Here is a 21,942-nt window from a genome sequence, read left to right as displayed (position 1 = left end):
AGACTTCATTTTATATCATGTTTCAGACTCTGATGTGATAAGAGAATTTGGAAATGCACTTTGAGTATTCTCAGATTCACACGGTTAAATGATCAGAAATTACATTTTATTTCTATGTGGAAAACTTCCATTAATTTGATGCAAAGCAGGCACTCTTGAATCCCGAGGGAAATGAGAAATTGATGGCTTTCTTTCTAAGAGCACGACCCTGTAGGCAGGGAGCTAGGCTGTGTGGACAGGCAGCTGCTGTGCTTTGCTCTGGAGGCTTTCCCTTAGGAGGGCCCATAAGTCAAGGCACATTAGCAATGAATCTCCAGCTTCTGTCCAACTCAACCCTGAAGAATCTTTATGTCCAGGGGTATTTCTGGAATAGCAATATTATGGCATTACCCTAGAGTACTACAAGACAAGCAAAATAAAGAGTTGCCTTTTTTGACTTGTTAAAGCTTGACCAAGTTTGCTCTAAGAATGGATGTATTACAAATTGGGGGCAGTTGCTCTGCGGCAGGGACCAGAAGCAGTGGCTCAGAGGAAAAACAGATATTTAGATATAATCTGCATTTCCCATAGCATTTGTGATTATACTTGCCAACACATTAATTTCACTTGTGGAATCACAAGGTTGAAAAGGATATGAAAAGATCTTAAGACTTCCTGGTTTCCTGCAGGAAATTATGCATGGCTCTGAGCTTCAGGCGGAAGGAGCATCAGGGCAGCACAGCTCTTGTCCTCCACCGTTTTCTCCTTTCTTTCTCATTCATCATTTCCTATGTCTTGTATAAAGAGCCTGAATTTCTTGGAGTGATGGGTTGTAAGAAGAATGACTACTATATGCCTGTCAGTTTTACATATGCCATCTCATTTAACTCAAATAACCTGTCAGAGGTTATTTTTATCACCTCCTCAGCCACTGTCTGGATTTAGCATATTCTATGTCTAAATCTCTATAGACACAGTGTTTTACTTGCCTATTTGTCTCACTCAACTGTGTGCTTCCTGAGGATAGGGACAGTGTTTCTCTGAACTATTATTGCTTAGCTATTGAAATTTCACATAATAGATGTTTGGTATAATTTAAATTTATTTTAAATTTCAATGACTGATATTTGCAAAGGAAGTATTAATTGAATGAATAAAGAAAACTAAGGTCCAAGAAATTCCAAAGTAGTTTACTCAAGGTTACACACAGTTATAAATTGATCAACCTGGATTCAGACCTCAAAGCTCCAACTTCAGGTCTCAGGGCTTTTCCAGCTATCATCATACAGTCTCCTATGATGAAGATGAAATCCAAAATTAGATGTTACTGTTCATTTTCACTACTTGCTATTGAGTGAGCTTTCCCTGTTTTGTCTTCTAATTATAGGCTTCAAATGGAAGTTCTGAGTTAGGTCTGTCTGTTACAAAACTATAAATTTAGGTGGCTCCCAGGACAAGCTTATGCAGAATAGTAAGATTTCTTCTAAATGCTCTGGTGTATTCTTAAGAGATAGGACATTTCACTCTCTCAAACCTAAGGAAGAAACTTTATATGAGTGATAAAATGCTATGGGTAAGTTTATATTTCAAAAAATGATAATAAATAAATTATATGTGTTTAGCTTTACATGGGGTGTCAGAATATATTATTTCTTTACTTTAGGCTCTCATAATTTATGGCAATACCAAAGTCAAGATGAAAGGTCAATGCTAAAAGTCAAAATAATCAAGAAATCAGTATATTTTTACAGTCCAGTTATTATACTAAGGCGAGCTGGATGAGACACCTGAAATTCAATTTTTTGTTTCTACTTCTGATATTTTGGCAAATATAAGAAGAGAATTGGAGCATATGTGTTCAATCACAGGAGGACCAAAATATCAGTGCCATTAAGTACAAGGCAATTTCAGGCAAATATATATTTTGAACATGATTTAGCTAGATGATACCTTCAATTATCTAAAGTATTTCTCCTGTGTAGACATAGATGCTGGACTCCTCTGTGAAGATTTCTACCTGTTTTTCTACAATAGAATTAAAGTTACAGTTTTTTTCAGAGTCATCTATATCGAATCTAACTAGGAAAAAAGTTGACCGAAAAAAACAAAACAAAAACCAAACCTGGACATAATCTTTGATATTGAACATGCTGAATTAAGGAATACAAAATTATAAGAGACAGGGTTAGTAAGAAACATGATTTTTTACTTGCTGTATTCCTGTTATTTCATTAGAATGAAAAGAACTAGGAAATGAGAAAAATTGAAACTGCTCCAGCCGAAATGATGTGGATAATTAGAGCAATCTACTTTTGGCTGAAGCATAATTAAAGTGACAGGACTATTGAAATTCCATCTCCAAACCATTTAAATACATTTAGAGTACTCTCTTCAAAAATCTGGGGTAGTCATGATGTGGTAGGGTGTAAGTGGTTGGTGGCAGCAGTTCAAGAATACATGGAATGTAGAGCGCACAGAGAAAGAAGCAGTTGGTACTAAAAGTCCCAATGCTTTATACATAAACAATTAAGCTGGGTGGTCTGGCAATCTCAAAATCACCAACCTGCCCCACCTGATGCCGCCTCATGCTAGTCATGTAAAAAAGATTTCACCCATTTGAAAACATTAAGGGATGGGGTGTTCACACAGCAAATATGTATTTATTTCCTATCACATGTAGACATTATGCTAGGTGTTCAGAATGCTCATTGATCAAAGATGTATACCATCTGGCTCCTAACTCTTGTTCTTAACTACTGTGTGTCTTAGATGGTGTTTATATACAAAATAAAATGGAATGAGGAAGCTTAGGGTATTGGCAAGGTATGATGGGTCTTGGAATATAAACTGCAATAGCTGGCAAGGGGGAAAAAAGAGAAACTTGTATATTGGGATAAAATTAGGGGCTCAAAGAGATGGATAGCTCATTGAGTTTGCAGATTGGTTACACAGGGAGCAGTTGAACAAGAAAACCAAAGGAAACTGAGCAAACAATGATATAGTTGGAGGAATTATGGGTAATGACTGTGTAATGATATGGTCCAGGGAATGGATGGCGGGAGTGGAATGGAGGAAAAGATCTTGAGAATTGAGGAGGTCATGAAATTGTGAGGCAGCGTTTTTGGCTGGGTTGTTCATGGGGCTGGTAAAGTTATGCTGCACCGTGTGCTTGTATGCATGTTGTTCGTGTGTAAGACATGGATGCCCTGTGTCTTTAGGTTTATAAAGTAGTTTAGGAGTTCTGAGTACTACCCGTAAGGCTCAAAACGCTCTGATATTGCCTTCATAGGAATATTTTATCATGAAAGTAAATGTTGAAGAATATGTGCTATTAATACATGTATATTAATTATGTCAGTTCTTACTCTGAAATTCTAATACATGCAAAGTGAGAATTTATAGATGTGGAAATATTCTCAAAGTTGTGTTTTTAAAGGCGGTGGTTTGTTTCTTTGTAAATACTCTATCTGTTTAATAGACTTTTTATACACTTTGAAAAATACATTACCGTGAATGCATTAAATGAAGTTAATGGTTAATTTTATGTTACATGTATTTTACCACAAAAAAAATATCCTCCCCAATCCATCATTTTGTTTTATATCCCAGAGATTCTAACTGGCTTACTAGAAACACCATTTTCTTTCTGTAGTAATTGTTCAACATTCAATTACACATATTAAATGAATAAGGGAAAGAGTGAAATTCGGCCTTATTTTAAATTTGGTTCAAGTCAGCACACATTTATTGGACGTCCCAAGAGATGCTAGAAACACTGCTAAGCCTTGTGTGGAAGACGGCAGCAAAAACCACATTCCCTGCCCCTAGGAGTTCATAGTTTAGTGGGAAAGAAAGAGGCTTCAATAAACAGATCTCTTAGGAAGCAAACTAGGGCCAAAGATTCCAGCATGGGCTTAAACAAGTTTGTTTTGGGGCATAGAGAAGGTAAGGACTGCGGATGACCTTGTCCCTTATTTTCAGAGCACTTTTAAAGAGGTAGTGAAACAGTGCTGTTATGTTTCCCATATAAATTAGTAGGAGCATAAACATGTAATAGAACCACTGCTTAAAGAGAGTTGATGAGATGCAGGGAATTTTAGGCAAGACCTGTAATTCGATCCCCTTTCTTCACCTTTGCTGACAAAGAATCAGAACCACCCCAAGCTTGGACAGCTCTAGAGACACAGCACAATGTTCTTTCACTCCAAAAGTTGACTCTAAATTTCAAAAGGACTCAGCCTCGGAGTTCCACATGACTACTTAATTCAGAGAATTCTTTGTCTCTTTGTTTCTTCTACTGCCAAGATCAGAGTGAAATGAACGCCTGTGCTCACTGTTGCCTTTTCACCTGAGCTTGAAGCTTTCATGCTGCCTCATTTTCAGAGACAGAACTCACACTCTGAGGGAAGTGAGAGTGCATCTAATATAGATGCTTCAACATACTAATGAAGAAGCAGAATTCTTGACCTGCCCAAAGTTATCTGGTCTTTCAATGAGTGAATGATAATATTCTGGCTCTCTGATCCCCATCACAGATGCCTCCTGCTAACCCTCCTTCCTGTCTTCTTTCTTACCCTTGCTGGTGTTCACACTGGTGGCTATTTTCATTTAACCCTCTCTGTTGATTTTCCACTCACACCGAGTAGCTTCCCCACAGTTCTGTAAGGCTGAGGGTGCTCTCTTTGGTTTTCAAGGCTCAAACAAAGGCTTTCTAACCCAGTTTGGTAAATTGTTGTACACAGTGTTACTTAAGAGAGATTTCATGACAATGTTTTGTGTATTAAGTCTCACAACAGAAAACAGATCCAAACCGCACTATTAAAATGGAAACAATATGTATAGGTAACACATGTTGATCAGAATAAATCTTACAGACAAATTTTTCATAAAGTGAATTTCTATTTACATTTTCAATGGATTTCATTAAAAAATCTGAGCTTGGTATCATTGTAATAAAATTAAATTGAAGAGGCAAATCTTTACAGATCACAGTTTAGAAGAGAAAAAATTATGACATTTTAATAAATGGAGTGAAGTGGCTAGAAGGTAGCAATTGGAACTCTCTGGATAAGCATGGTTTTCCCCATTTTTAAAGTAGTTTATACTTAAAAAGAACACTGGCTAACTGCAGTCACTAAGGCAATGTACTGTTTCTAAGTAGTTGTGCCATTTTCACCCATTTCATGCAGCCACTAAAGAACCATTTGCTTCTGAGTAGAATCAGAGGTAGTTTGAGATCCCCACCTGTCATCGTCACCTCAATCAGATAATAACCTAAGTGTTAGTTTCTTTATCAGTATAATGGGGTGACAGCTACCTCAGAGGGTTTTATGAGAACTGCAAGGATCCTATAGTGGGCTACCAAATATGGAGCCTATAGCACTATATCTCTTTCCTCTAAATAGTACCTTGGATTTCATAAGATTGCAGAAATGAAATCAGAGTGTCTTTATTCTTTGAAAGATTGTTTTGTACTCTGTCTTGTTTGAAGTTTGATTAAACATTTTAGGCAATTAGTGTACCATTTGAGGAAAGCTTTTCTACATAAGAGGCCCAAGAGCTATACACTTTGAACACAGAAACTTTGACAAAAATACAACTTCTTATTTGAGATTACTATGAATATGTATCAGTACAATGTGAAATAAAGATGTGGTCTGGAAATGACTCAGATTATGAGTTCAATAGTAACTAACCACCCATACATTTTAGATCCTAAAGTAGATTATTTTTGGAAGGTGGGCATAATATGCCCTGTTTTGTCATTTTAATATTCAATCCTTTCATATCTATTTTAACTAATCCTAATGTCAACTCAGGTCACACATACTCTAGTCTTTTCTACAGCCAACATGTCACCCTCACATCTTCCCTAGGTTTTTTTTTTTTGCAGTGTTTTTTTTTTCCTTCAGCTTTATTAAGATATTGACACATGACTTACATATGTTTAATATATGCAATGTGATGATTTGATACACACTTATATATATTGCAAAAATATTACCACAATAAGGTTTTTAACACTTCCAACTGCTCACAAAATTACAACTTTTTGTCTATTCTTTTAACATCTTTCAATTATATAATACAGTATTTTAATTATAGTCACTTTACTGTACATTAGATCCCCAGAACTTACTAATCTTATACCTAGAAGTGTGTACCCTTTGGCCAACATCTCCCTATTTCCTGAGCCCCCTGGCCTCTGGCAACCACCATTCTATTCTCTATGAGTTCAGGTTTTTTAGTTGCCACATAGGAGTGAGATTTCCTAGTTTTATATGTTACATAACAGGCAAAGAATATGATGTAGTTATTTTAAATTATCCTTAGTCATGAGTAAATTATAAAATTATTTTTAAAAGTTTTCTGTATGTATATGTATTTTCTTACCTAAAATGTACAGATGGGCAAAATTCACTTTTTGAGGTTACTGTCTACTTTCTCATGGCTCCCAGGTCTCCTGTCCTCTCAGCTTTTCCTTTATCCCTGGAGTTTTGCAGCAGCCTACAGTCAGTGAACAATTCCCTGGTGTCTTGGAGGATTCCAGACAATGGAGCATGGTTAATGTATGCAAGTACCTAGCACAAAAAAATGTTTTTATCATGGGGTAATGTTACTGCTGTAACAAAATAGGCATTCCTGTGAAAACTTTGTAACTAGTGTCCTATTTATCACAAACATATGAGATAATGTTCCTTATGCAAATATGTATAGTAGCAGGATAAGCTGTATTTTGGATGCTGTATTAAGGAATATCATTTTCACACAAACCAATTTAGTGAAGAGACCAGACAAATAAGTGTAAGGATCATTCCATGAAAAATAGAACAGAAAGCACAGATTAAAAGCTACTAATTTGCTAATTATTTTTAGATATCACCCTTCTAAAATACTGATGATATTTGAGTAAATTAACATATTGATATATTTTCTGTCTCATTATAAAATTATAATTTAAGTATATGATTTGATATTTTTAAAATTTTCTTTTCAAGTGTGTGTGTGTGTATGTTTGAATGCGAGTTTATTATACTCTGGGCCCACCCCTGTTTCTTACAGATCACATATCTAATTGCTTTCTTTAGCTCCAATGGAGACTTTTGCACACTCGCTGACAGTATCTGTCTCAAGAAACAAACAAAGCTATAAGATGCTGACTGTTTCATATCAATGTTGCAGCATTCATCAGGTTACTGGCTGCAAAAAAAAATACTGCATTATTAGAAAGAAGAGAGGAATAGATTGGAATATATGCTGAGGTTCTTAGTGTCTTTTTTTCTTCAGTAATGAAATGAAATCATAGAGGTGAGCTTCTGCTCTAATTAATTCTTCCCTTAGAATGTCAGTCTTTTCTTCTCTGCTGCTCTCATCAGAACCACCTGAAGGGAATAACTAATAAGAGTTTATCTGTCATCTCTTGTACATGACAAAACTCAGACTGCTAGAAATCAAAGGAAGCAAGTTACCCTCACCTGCGAAGAAATCATAATAGAGCATATTTGTGTAGTTCCTTGCATTTATGATTTTTTTACATTGGCTTATGGAGGTCAGAAGGCTGATTTTGCTGTTTTAATTCTAAACTGACAGAAAAATAGGTTATGTTTAATGATCCTGCAGAAGGCTTCTAGTTGCAGAGAATGCTTTTGAAACACAAATTAGACCTGCCAGCAGGGGGCGAGCATTAGCTGCAAGAAAGGCTCGGATTGACATTCTCTTTTTCTTTTTTTTTGCATTAAATTATAAATTTTTATTTCTTCTTCCATTGGTAGACAATGTAACATATTATATTATATTGTATTATATTATATTATATTATATTATATTATATTATATTATATTATATTATATTGTATTGTATTGTATTGTATTGTATTGTATTGTATTATATTATATTATATTATATTATATTATATTATATTATATTATATTATATTATATTATATTATATTATATTATATTATATTATATATTATATTATATATCATATCATATCATCATATCATATCATATCATATTACATTACATTATATTATATTATATTATATTATATTATTAATTTTTTATTAAGTTTAAGAGGCAAACAAGCTCTCCCCTAAGTGTACTTACACACTTTTACTTAATTATTTTGTGGACTTTATTTTAAAAGTTTTCAGGTTTTAAATTATTATACTTCCTCTGTTACATGAAGACCCTCAACTGGTGCCTTCCTAGTTCATCAGAATTGTACCCAAACTTTTGTTGTAAAAATTCTTTCAGTTTTGTGGAAAAAAGCCTACCATAACAGAATCTACAAAGCTTTGAATTAAATCAAACCTGCCTGAGTTTGAACTTTTGGATGCTGTGTGACCTGAAGCAAGTTAGGTGACTTCTCTGAGCTTCGGTGAGCTTCTTCACTGGTGAAATAGGGATGTTGTTGAGATACTTGAATGAGATACTACATGTAAAGGATTTAGCTCTATCAGCCACAGGGTAAAATCTTGGTGTTATATACATATCACTATCAATGAGCACAGATCCTGGGAAAGTAGGCTCACAAAAGCAGTTACAATACCCATTAGAGAAGCACTGCTAAGAGTGCATTTGGGAAGGCTCATTACAGAATGAATCTGCAGGACTGCAGGATGAACAAAATGCTCAAGGAAGTCTGATGCATATATCAGTTAGCAGAGGTGAATCTACAAGAGTATGGAGCTAATGACTAAAGTTCATGGTTCACAAACCTAAAATGACTAAAATATTGTCAGGGGAATTGACTGCTGCACATGAAAATGGAAATAAAACAGGTTGGATGGTTTTATATCCAGAAACATAATTTACAGTCAAACAGTTGTGTCAAGATAGAGGGTTTTTCTGAATCTATTTTAGCACTCAAGTTCTTTCTGGCAGGATTTGGAGAAGAACATATCTTTTGGAGTTTGGCAAATCACAAACAGGCCCATCTGTTCTGGAAGGAAATAGTCTTTTGCCATTGCTCTTTTACAGATTGGAGGCTTGACAGATGAAAGATGTGAGCTTTGGGGAGCAAAAATGGGTTACAATGTCAGGAAATAAAATCAGAAAGGACCAACATGTTTGCGGAGTAGAATGAGAACTGAGATACCTCACAGGAAAGACTGTATCTACCTCTTCATCCTGAACTGTGTATTTAAGGGACCATTAAATCCCACAGCTTGACTGAAGGGTTTGGAAGCAAATTAACAATTTTGTGGAGACGTTCATCTACTTGCTGAAAAGAGTCATTATGGTTGATCTGTCTCTCTAAATCTTGAACACTCTGTGGAAGTAGTATTTTAAGTCTAAGGATTACATTTAGCAAAAACACTATATTTTTCCAGCTATTTATACAAAGCTATCCCTATGGATATCTATGAAAAGTAGATAAAAATGGTCTTTCTTCAAATAATAACTGAGTATTCTGTATTTCTATGCACTCTGAGGACATGTAATGCATCTCAATCAGGCAAAATAAATTCCGAAGTGATGCTCAGGTATTCTTCTGAGGCATTTAAATACACATCTAAATAAAAGAAGCCTGCATACTTATGTGAGCCAGAAATCTACCACATTAAACCAAGACTTCACTTTTATTATTAAAGATGCTATCTGAAACGCCATGCTTTTTTAAAACTCCAAGTAGTGTTTTAGAAATAGCATCTCATCTAGAGTCAGCACCAGGTGAAGAAGACTTGGTAAGCAAACAGCAAACTTATAACCCTTTGGCACCTCAGAGGCTCTGACAGCAGCCTGTGTCATTGGAGGGAAATGGTAGCACAGCGTAAAAGCATGTTGTCAGCCACAATCATGTACTTGTATTGCATGCTAAAATGATTTCTGAATCTCCATTCTTTCTGAGAGGCAGCACCTTAGAAGAGACTTTTTTCCCCAACTGGTGGAGGTGCATTTATCATTTACAGTACTGTTGTCATAATATAGTTGGCATAAAGATTTTTCTATGTGAAACTTGTTAAATATTGCATCAGGACCCTCCAAAGTCATGTCTCAGTGTTTAGAAATGTTTTTGGATCTTCTTAAGGCTGAGATAGTTTTGGCTACATTCTGCCCCCAGATGCACCTTTTTTAAGCAAGAAAATACAATTGTACAGGAAAGTAATGTTAATAATCATCTTACATGTTTTCTCTCTGATTACGTTAAACCCCAAATAATTTTTATTTGTACTCTGAGCAGGAGGAGAATGTGCCCCAACTCATCACATATCAGAGGGTAATTCAGAGAGGAGAAAAGAGACTGCATTATGCCATATTATAGAAGCTAATTTCTCTAAGTAATCCCAATAGATTCAGGTAGTTTTTGTGAGAACTGGTTCTTAAATGAATTTTAAAATTCAGCTGACAGTTGCCTTTAGTGAATTAGTCAGGGGCTCTTGTTATTGGAAGGCATCTCTTGATCAAAGACAATGATAAGAGCAATGGAAACAAAGTATTTTGAGCACTTATCAGAATGAAGAAGAACCCAGGGAACAAGTGAGGGAAGCAGATACAACCAGGACATTGGGAGACAAAGGAAAGATGTTCTCTGTATAATAACTGATATTCTAAGAGAGGAGCTTTTATAATAGAAGCCTATTGACTAACAACAGCCCATGGAGCCACTGATACCAAGGAGAAGCAGCAGCAGAAAGGATGCTGGGCTAGGAAAACATCCTAAGTCTCAGGAACCCCAAAGGTCTGAAGGTCCTTATTTGGGTCTCTCCATGAGAAAAGAGGACTCAGTCCTCTTTTTGTATATAATTTGGAATTAGAAGAAGATCCACATTCCTTATCTCTGAGCTTTGTAGCAAGAATCAAAAGCTGGTAGCCAGTAAACTGAAAAGAACCTACAGAAGTTTTAATTTATTTTTTTTGCATGAAGATTGTCCTAAAATTGCAAGTTTTTACACAAAGTTCCAGATTCCTAGCCTATTTTGAAAAATAAGCAAATTTCTTCATCTGACACTCATCTCATTAAGCAGCTATTCCTTTTACATAGAGCTGTACTCTGCAGTGTCCTACAGTCCTATCTCTGTGAATTTTCTCACATTCAATTTACTTAAACCATTCACATGACCTTCCTGATCATTGGAAGTATTTGTGTTTGCAAATTATGAGGAATATGATGCACCTCGGGATGGCCCCTCTTCTTAAGGATCTCAGGATGGAGGTAGTTTCAGTATTCTACCTTCTACCTTGAGCAAAAATTTTTTAAAGGAAGCTTCACACTGTTTTCCATAGTGGCTGCACCATTTTACATTTCCACCAATGGTAGATAAGAGTTACAATTTCTCCTTATCCTTGTCAACACTTGTTTTCTGCGTAGTTTTGTTTTGATAGTGGCCATCCTATTGGATGCAAGGTTATATAGCTCATTGTAGTTTTGTTTTGCATTTCTCTAATGATTAGTGATATTGAGCATATTTTTATATGTTAATCATTTGTATATGTTTTATATTTTTGATAATTTCATCTGTTGGCCGTTTGACTTCTTTGGTGAAATGTCTGTTCCAAGTCCTTTGACCCATTTGTAAATTGGGTTATTTGATTTTTTTTGTTGCTGAGTCATAAGAGTTCTTTATATATTCTGGACATTAACCCCTTAATAGATAAAGACGCGTAAACCAATGCAATAGAATAGAGGGCCCAGAAATAAACTCTCACATATACAGTCAAATGATCTTTGACAAGAGTGCCAAGATCACATAATGAGAAACAATGGTCTTTTCAGCAAATGATATTGGAGAAATTAGATATCTACATGAAAAAGAATGAAGCTGGACCTTTGCCTTACACCAAAATGGATTAAATTGACTCAAAGTGGACTAAATGTGAGACCTATAACTATAAAACTCCTAAAAGAAAACATAGAGGAAAAGCTTCAAGATATTGGATTTGGCAGTGATTTCTTAGATTTAATACTAACAGCAGAGGCAACAAAAGCAAAAAATAGGCCAGTGAGACTACATCAAACTTAAAAACTTCTGAGCGTCAAAGGGAACAATGAAGCGAAAAGGCAACATATGAAATGGGAGAAAATAATTGCAGGTAGCAGTATTTGTAATTTAATATAGGATGACTTACTAATCTAAAAAAATAGTCTCCACTAGCTGTTGAAACTTCTGGAACACCGTTCTGGAATTCTTTTAAAAGTATGTACCTTTTTTCAAGGTATATATTTGGAAACTGGTTAAAAATTCATCTACATAAGGAAGACTTTTATTATCTCCTTTTGAATTCTTATATGATGCTATCAGATACTAAGTACTTCCTTTCACCACTCCTAGAGGTATAGCATCTCCTCCTTCAGCATCCATTAAAAAATGATAATGATGATGATAATAATAACAGCTGACATTCTGTCCAGTTCTTTATGCTTTTCATGCTTTTAATCCTCACAGCGAACACATGAATGTGTAGCTGCTTCTTAATGCCCCTCATTTTATAAATGTCCCATAAACGAAAATTACCAACTGAATTTAAGTGCTGTTAGAATTATTCTAAAAAGACCATGGGTTCATTGCCTTAATTTCTTCTTCCTCCCATGTGATGTACTTTATTAATTTGCAACATAGAGTTGGTTTCTTATAAAGCCTTTTCTGAATAGCATAGCTAAAGTAATCAAAGAGTTGATAAAGGAGAAATAAAAAAGGGCAAAATTCTGGAAAGCGAAGGGCTCTGAAGACCAACTTCATTTAGTACACAGTTGACCTAAAGTCAACCTGATAGTTGTATGAAGGAGTTTCTCCCTGGCTGCAAACCAGGAAGCAGAGTTTTGTCTCTGCTTTTACCTTTTCATGCTCTGCAGAGTGTGTGGATATGCTCTTTGGAGCCAAAGCCAGGAAACTGAGCAGAATATGAAATGCTATGAAGAGGAAGGATATGATGTCCAATTATATTAAATAAAATGTTCTAAATGGGTATATTTTTGATGCAAGTATTTTAGACCTATTCAAAGAAATACATACTTGACTTGTATCATGGTTCATGTATGTCCCAGAAACTTATTAAGTTAGGTAGAAAGAACTTTTAATATGAGGCACGAACCATTGCTTATAACCAGAAACTGGGCAATTAAATCTCTTCGTTACTAAATATAATTTAAAAAAAAACTGTTAGACAAAGTATATGTCTTTGCAAAGTTTGAATTCATGCAGTTTCTAGTGAATAATGATTCTCACCCAGTCAGCATGCAGTTTCTGTTAAGGCCATTTTCACTGCTCTTGGAGTAATTGACACACACTGAATAACTCCTGAAATACTGGCAAGTAATATAATTCAAAATCATTCCCTTAATCTTCTCAAAAGAGGAAAAGAGATCATTGCTGTTTTTTTGGAAGAAAGAAAAACCTGAGTCATTTATTTATTATCACTGTGTAATAAATATTTTATCTGAGGCATTCTTTCCTTCTCATACTGAACAAGATATCTCAATTTATATGTGAACTTTAACTATTGTCAAGCAAGAAAAATGTCTAGTGAACATAAAACATTTAGCAAGCAAATATAAACCATTAAAAGAATAGTTTTACTTCTGTCAAATCATGTTGAAATCTGCATTTGGAAATTCATAAAGACTGGAAAAAGAAAAAGGAATACACATATTGAGCACATAGTCAGTACAAACAAAGGAAATAGAGGCTCAAGGAGGTTACAAAACTGGTGTAAGACCATCTAGGAAGAAAACAGCAGAACTATGAGTCAAAGATAGGCCCTTTGGAATTCTAAAACTTTGATTAAAAATTATTATTAAAAAAAATAATTACTCCTGAAAACTTCACCACAGTGAACGGAGGGCAAGTTAGTAATGGTAGAGAGTAATGACAATGATATCTGGTAAGAACTTTGATATATTAATTTTTACTTGCCATATTTGCAGTGGAACCAGGTTTGAATGCTTGATTTCTAATCTAGTCTCCATCACTTACTAGTTATATATAATCAGGTAAGTCATGTAGACTTTCTGAGTCTCCGTTTCAGTATTTTAATATGGGGACAATAACAAGACTACTATAATGTCTTGCATTTTTTTAAAGATAAGTATTAAATGAGAAGATATATGTAAAAAGATTTTGAAAGGGTGTTAAACGAACTTTAGACATTATTGTTGTGTTATTGACTCACCACTGCTGGAATATGTAGTTAGAATATTTGTCCTGGGTTACATTTATGAGACAGCTGGTAAGAACTAAGGGTGCCATTTGGACCAAGAAATAGAATAAAGCTAGTAGGCTACACAGGGACTCAACCCATGTCCTTAGCCCCATTAACTCTGTATTCTCCTTAGTACACTGTTATTCACTCACTAACTTACTCAACTTACCTTTCAAGTGTCTGGCCTTTGCCTGGACAGTGGTGATATAAATGTGAATGAACCACAGTCTCCGTCCTCAAGGAGATCACAGTCTAGCAGGGAAAGGCAGGCAGATGAGTAAATTAATAGTTAATGTACTTTATAATAAACTAATGCTACAATAGAGATTTGTAAAAGTGCTAAGAGCCATAGAGAAGAGAACTGCAAGCACTGACTAGGGGAGCATTCTCATCTTGTTACTGAATTTGTTGAACCTAAAACTTTTACATCTTAAAACAACTTAAGGTGTACTTAAATTCATTTATTAAATAATAGTCAATCTAGTTCTTCATTTGGGATTTCCAAAGATACATTTCTCTCTCTTTTCTCTTTTTTTCTTCTTTTCTTTTCTTTTCTTTCTTTCTTTTTTTACTTAAATGATGAACATTTATTATCTCACCGTTTCTGTGGGTCGGGAATTCAGGAATAGCTCAGATGGTTTTATTCAGCATGTCAGCAGGCACTGTAGTCATCTCAAAGACTGAATATGGCTGGAAGGTCAGCTTTCAAAATGGCTCATGCGCTTGGCTGTTGACACAGAGTCTCAGTTCCTAACTGGCTGTTGGCAGGAGACCTTATCCCCTTGCCCTGTTGGCTTCCTTTTAGGCTGCTTGAGCGTCCTTATGACATGACAGCTAACTTTCCCCAGAGTAAACAAACCAAGAGGGAGTAGGCAAAGAGAAAACTGCAGTACCTTTTATAACTTAGTCTCCAAAGTTACACACTATCGCATCCACTTGAAGGTACAATTTTTAAGTAAGCCATAATTTATTGGAAAGTTTTAATTTATGAACTGAATTTAGCATGTTCTTTACTATCATAAAATCAATATTTTGCAAACTTTTCCATATTGTACTGGATGGTTTATTCCCCAATATTTTTCTTCTATTCATTATTCAGTTATACAGAGAAAGAAACACCAACTTGCAATTTTAGATATATAATGTTTTTGTCCTCAATTATCTTGACAATTAACCCATTTGACCAATTCATTTGAATGAATACATAGAGCCAATGCTGGTCACAATTTTTTAAAAATAGTGAGGTCCAGTGATTGGTTATCAATCCCCTAAAATAAAGAGAGAGGTCTTCTAGAAAGCTGAAAATACAATTCAATGTACACAAGGTTGATTCATGCCTTTCCAAGAATTCCTCTATTGCTTAAAACCAAGTGCACAGGCAGTAACAGAATTATGCAAGAAAGAAGCATTTGCTTGATACTTTTGGTTTAGTCAAGGTTTATTACCAATAAAAAATGACCAATGACCCAGACACTTTGCTATTCTCTCATCTGAATCATAAATGAAGCGAATGATTTTGCCCAATTTATGTTGTGAGATATGGGTGCTGAATAGTACCCTAGAGGTTTTATTTCTCCTAAAATTGCTGCTAAGAGATTTAGAGGAGAAATAGTCTTATTGTCTTAATCAATCTGTACGTTTGGGGGCATGTACCTGTGTGTTGTGAGTATTTAAGCGTATTTATCTCCTATCCTGTGTTGTTTAATGTTACTCATCCAAGAATTTGAAAAGCTCTTTGCAGAAATAGAATGTGTTTTATTGATAAGAATGTGTAGGACTCTGATTGCTGTATTCATATCATTGTGATTATACATTATTCAAATCAGGTAGTCAGCAGGTGAAAACTACCCAGCAAGAGCCAAGGAAGTTCTGTTAGGGATTTTGGTATGCTGCACGTCAATAAAGTCGTAAAGCTCTGTCACTCTCTCCAGTAGTGACATATTTTATTAGCAGCCAGTGTTCCTCAGATACATGATTCCTGCCACTTTCAGAGATGCAAACAATTTCCAGTTTGAAATATATAACCTGAATCCTGATGATTAGAGCTGAGCAGTGCATTTGTCAGAACACACACACTGGCTTTAGAGTATTCATACAACGTTATTTCTCCATAAAAGCAAAGGCTGGTGATCACCACCTCTGTTGTTACTTTCCCTGTGAGAGTATTTCAATTAGAGCGATATTTTCACACCTCTTGTCATTATACTACTCACACATTATGGAGACCACTCAGGGTTAGGATCATCTTACTTGTTTTACCTTCCTTAGGTTTGAACATTTAGATCACTGATACTATATTCCAGTTTACTGAGAACTTATATATATCACACTACTCTGAGTGCTGGGAGCTCTTAGCTGAGCATAGCTTTAGCACTTTGTTCTGGCTACTGCTTGGCGTAAAAAGAAGAAAAAAACTCTGTGATTAGGTGTTCCTTCCTCTGTGCATTGAAGAGCATTCTTCAAATCAGTGTGTTGGCTAGCCTGAAGTTTTCTGTAGAAAAGAGTCAAGTTTTGCCCTATCATCTTCTTTTAGGTCCAGCCAGTTTTCTTTTGCCATTGTCGAGTGCTTACTGCTGAAGGCAGCAGAGCTTTGTCCTACCCACCACTGTGGTGGCTGCTGAAGATGGAGATCACACTTCTCCAGTGTTTGCCCACTGACGAAGCTCATTAGACCTTGAGCAGCTGCTCAAGTCCATTAATAGTCACTTAAGCAGCAGGTTGAGGAAGCTGTGTTCTTCTGACCTAAAGGTGGAGCTGAGAGCTGGGAACAGAAGCCCTCAGCTACTAGCACCCAGCACATATATTGTGTTGAATTTGTGGACTTTAAAAAATATCCTAGAGATATTATTTATTGGTTGTCACACATAGTAGGTGGAATGTATTTTGCCTCAAGTTTTGCCAAAAAGTTAACTGTTCATTTTGCTGGCAACTCTTATGTATTAAATATTTAGGTAGAGTCAACTCTAAAGTTAGTCAAGGCATATTTATCCTTAAGTGTACCGGAAGATGCCATACAAATCTATGTGTGTGCTCCCTACACTGTTTGATCTCAGCTGATGGCTGACTGTTCTTCAGCTCTGGAAACATCTTCCTATTTTCTAAGAAGCAAAGAAAAATGAACAGAAGTAAGCCAGCAGACCAGATGCAGCCTAAAACCTACAAATTAGTCTGGGACTTGAGCTTCTCTGAGGCTCTATTTTAAGATCCAGTACTTTTTGTTTGTTCATTTCAACAGGAGGGCTAAAGGATAGAAAATGCTTTATTGGTGAAAAGTGGGAGCTGTTACTCTCCTCACTTCCTCTACTCCGTGAAACTAAAGAAGAAAGTAGCCCATTCAATTCCTAGCTGGCTCTTTAAAACATTAACATTAAATGGAAAGATGTTATTTCTAAGTGAGAAGCCTAAGCTTTGTATCACTTTGTTTTCCACCATTTCTCATTTTGATTGCATGTGTCCTTAATTCAAAATTTTGAGGAATCACCTTCAGATGGCTTTCCACGCATTAAAAAGAAGAAAACTACCTGACATGAGACATTAGCATCTCTTCTATCTCAATAGCTAGCTGCCTCTCGGTGGCTAATTCGAAATTATACTGTGTGCGGTGTGCTTTTCATGATTCCAAGCACAGCCGACTAATTATTAAATTATCCATGTTATCAAAGGGGCTGCAAACGCGGCTGGTAGAAATGGCCTTATGATAGTCTCGTAGGTCAGCACTGAGTGATAAAGGGAAATTAGGCTGAGGAAGCTCTTGGCATCCAGGCGTTTTCCTCAGCGGTGAGGCTGCGCTCCACACAGTTACTTGTCAGTGCGGTGTTGACGGCCACACCTGGCGGCGGCCACAGTGCATTTTCTGTGAATAAGGGCTGTGGCTCAGCCTGGAGGAGCTGCTCTGTGTAGCAGCAGCGGTGGCAGCAGAGGGAGCCGAGGCGCTCCGGGTAGAGGAGGGCGGCGATCCAGCATCAGTGCTGCAATCCTCAAAGCAGTGGCCGCGGCCGCGCGGTGGGAAGTTCCCCGCACGCACTCTTGCCGCGCTGCTCCTCATCCTCAATTGTTGGTGAGCCTTGGCGCTCGTCAACGCACGGAGGACAGCCCATTTTGCTTTCTTAGAGACAGGGATGAGAAATGAGCTGCTGAAGATATTTGGCAGTGAGGAGAGCAAAAGGCAGTTTCGTGCCAGCAGCTAAGTTGTAAAATTGCTTTGGAGGCTGCCCGGGGAGCACGATAGAATTGACAAGAACAGACACCGTTGTAGACCAAAGGCATGCCTGATTGCACTTGAGTCTGTCCGATCCCTGGTTCGCAGCTTCCGTCCGCTCCTGCTCTAACTCTTTGTGGTTGAATGAAGGCAACGAGACTAGAAACAAGATCGCAAGTGGTATTCCTCAAAGGAAAACACATAACACTCCAAAAGGAGGTGAGGAACAACCCAGCTGGTGTGTACATTTTTTTTTTTAAAAGGAGAATCCCTCAGGTATGTTCTCTTTTCCCCGGTATGCTCTGCCTCATCTGCATGTGATTTTTGTGTCTGCCTTTTTTTGCCGATTCTTTTTGTTTGCACTTTGAATCACAACCATGGAGTTCTCCTAGTGTATTTGATGCATTTGTAAATACTCGGTTCTCCTGTGTTTATAATATGGATGGTTCTATTAAGGATCACGGACCTCTCGGTAATTGCTTTATTTTTTTTTTTTAAAGAAGAATGATAAATAATTGCTTCATTTCTGCTCAACTTTCAGGGAAATATCTGTTTATGGACAAACAGAGCTGGGATAAAAGGCTGGGATGATTCCTAATCCCTTGAGATTTGGGGAGGGAGGAAATAGAACCAAATAGAAAAAAAGAAAAGTTAAGTGCTTCTCGGAAGGGGTTAAAAGCTGAGATGTCATTGACGGGCATTGTGTCACCCAAGTGATTTTCCAGCTCAGCTTTGAGTCTGGAGCAAATTGAGCTTTCTGCATTTCACCCTCTTGATCAGTGCTTTAAGATGAAGATCCTGCAGATTTGTTTTCAGGAGGCAAATTGCTTAAAGTGTGTACTTGGTTCTGTTTTACAATTGTTCTGTGGTGCTGAAGGAGGCAGTCTAAAAAAGAATCCCTTTGCTCCAACAGCTTGAGTGAACCCTAACTTCTGCAATTACATCATCGATATACTTGTATAATAAAGAGAAAGACAGATACGGCAACAACAGTAATGTTGGCTGCCTTTTGGACCTAGGCTGAGATGACAAAGCTTAAAGTCAGTTTTTCTTTTTAGGCTTCTAAATAGAAAAAGGAAAGATGTGGGTGGGTAACACATAAAATGAATTTTTAGAATTACTCTGCCTTTCTTTAAAAAGCTAAGAAGATAAGTTTGTCTCATTTTTGAATTAATAAATGTAATACTTTAAGAATAATCTTTTATGCTTTAATACATTATTTTCATAAAAGTGGATAAAACTGGCAATAAATTAAACACACATGTATTGAAATTAAATGAGATTATGGGAGGGGAGAAACAAGAGAATGAGAAAGTTTGCTATACATTTTTATATATATCAAAACATTTCATAGATTTTTTAAAAAAGTACACTAAAACAAAGAGTTAATGCCAAAGCTTTAGGACCCAACCTTTTAATTATTGTTGGTCCTACTTTCTTGTGATTTAAAAGTGGAAATGGAATACTAGCAAATAGAATTTAAATTATAATTTGCGAATACTATAAAGTTAATCACCACCCTGCTCTTTTAAAATCAAAACCTCATTTTTGCCAAATGGTAGCGATCCAGAGCACTGAATTGGGCCATACAACAAAATCAGGACATCAGTGTTTCAAAATTACACACATTACTATAATAACAACAATATCACAATGTTATAAGTAATGATAAGCAATTCCTGGGCCAGAAGATTGATTTGGAAGATGGGCAGAATTGAGCTTACATTCATTAGTAGGGTGTGGAAAATATTGTGTATGTCTTCTGTGTGGACATCTCATATGAGGAGGATTATATCTATAGAGAAAATACTATAGTAATGATATGAGTAATTTTATTGAATTTATTAAATGATTATTTTTCAAACTAATGAATAAAAGTTATTTTAAATAATATTTGAAACTCTCATATACAGAGTTGCCTTTTCAAACCATAGTAGAATTCTGTTGAGAAAGTAATTTCAATAGAATTATGGACTTGGATTTGAAGATGATTAAACAGGTTTGGGTTTATTTCACAGCATTTGATTTTTTGTCGTTAGACTTTCATCATAGAGATTTGGAATCTTCTTCCAGAAATTGCCACCACCATGTGCTTGGATAAAGCCATGCCAGGTGAAATATGAGGTAAACATGTTAGATAAGCCAGAGAATTCACTTTTCCATATGCTTATTATTAACAAAGTAAACTATTTCTCTTCTTAGGCTACCTAGCACCTTTCTGTGGTTGCTAGTCTTTGAACATGAAGGAATGAATTATGCAGTGTAAGAACTACTTGCTTAAGAATCCATGAATCATTTAAAGTAACTTTAAATGATTCCCCTTTCACAGACAAATTGTACTAAGTGTGTGTGTGTGAGCTGAAAAAAGGACGTTCTTCATGTCTTTGCTGATTTGGGGCAAATCTCTGATTTTGAATATCAATACACTTTTGGCATGATGATATTTTTTCCCAGTGTTCCAGGTACTTTCATTTCTACTGACCATTTCAGCTAATTCAATAGACATACTCTTCTGTGAGTTCTCTGAGACATTATGCCACCTGTATGTTGTCTTCCAGTTTTAATGCTATCAGCTCCTGTTATTCGTTCTTTCCATCCTGTAGTCTTTACTACAGCAAGACTTTCTCCAGAATTTTTGAAACATAGGAATTACTTTCTCGCTTGAGAAAGATATTTCTGCTTTCAGCTGAAAATTTTAGAAATTTTAAATACATGCCAAATTTGTTTCTAAATGTGCTTTTGAAAATAGAATGCCACTTCAAACTATATTATAGTTTATACATAATGTTAACTTATTTGATAACATACATGAATTAATATCATTCAAGCAATAATTGCAAATTTAAAGAATTAAATTTGCATCTTTCATTGTTGCTGTTGTTACAGATTCTTTCAGATCTCAAATTGTCTATGCGTGAATGGCTAGGCTTCTATTCCCTTCCAGCTTAAAAAAAAAGGAGGGGGTTATTAATAACCCTCTCAATCTGTAGCTTTTAAGCATGTAAAAGACTGAGCATCTAGTTCTGTAACCTCTATAGCAATAATGGATGCTACAACAGTGTTTGCTCTACTTGTAGTCTCTTAAGGCACAGTTAGGTGGACAGGTGGTATTCTAACCTCAGAAGTCCTCTGGAGGAGAAGTAGAAATGAAGACACCCTGAATTATTTCTCCTTTTCTTCTGAAAATGATTGTGATCCAGGAGGCATAAATGTTTCCTATCTCTTGCATATCCTAGTTATGTTGTACAATTTAGCCTGAGCATATAAAAATTGTTATAATCTCGATATGGGAGTTTTATATTGTTTTCCCTACTAAGGAAGTTAAGAAAATATTATGTTGAAATAAATGCTGGTTAGCAAGATAGAAATTCAACAATATAAATTGTACTCAGAGTTTTTCCACTATTAAGAAAAAGTCATCAGAGAAGATGGGTTTCCTTCTCAAAAATTTTCTTGTCTTCCTTAGACTTTTACAACTCCACCTTCAGCTGTCTCTATTCCCAATCAATCTCCATTGGCCCAAATCCTGTGTTCAGGGTAAAAACATACTTTGTTTCTGAGCATCTTGGATCTTCAGAATCTGGGTGCAGTATGTTTTATTGATAGACAAAACGTGTTTT

The 21,942-nt window shown here is 36.0% G+C and overlaps 1 protein-coding gene across 1 annotated transcript in view; it reads left to right on the top strand.

The window, feature by feature from the left end:
* The first annotated feature begins 18,002 nt into the window (after window positions 1–18,002).
* Window positions 18,003–21,942, top strand: part of LOC120622814 (protein unc-13 homolog C-like) — a 31,283-nt gene continuing 27,343 nt past the window's right edge. Inside the window, exon 1 of the mRNA XM_039888529.1 lies at window positions 18,003–18,794. The gene's annotated coding sequence lies outside the window, so the exon portion shown is untranslated. The remainder of the gene's footprint in view (window positions 18,795–21,942) is intronic.

This window comes from Pteropus medius, unplaced genomic scaffold, assembly GCF_902729225.1.
Source record: "Pteropus medius unplaced genomic scaffold, Ma_sr-lr_union100, whole genome shotgun sequence".
NCBI classification, from domain to species: domain Eukaryota; kingdom Metazoa; phylum Chordata; class Mammalia; order Chiroptera; family Pteropodidae; genus Pteropus; species Pteropus medius.
The sequence above is the reverse complement of the archived record's forward strand: the minus strand, read 5'-3'. Positions and strand labels throughout refer to the sequence as shown.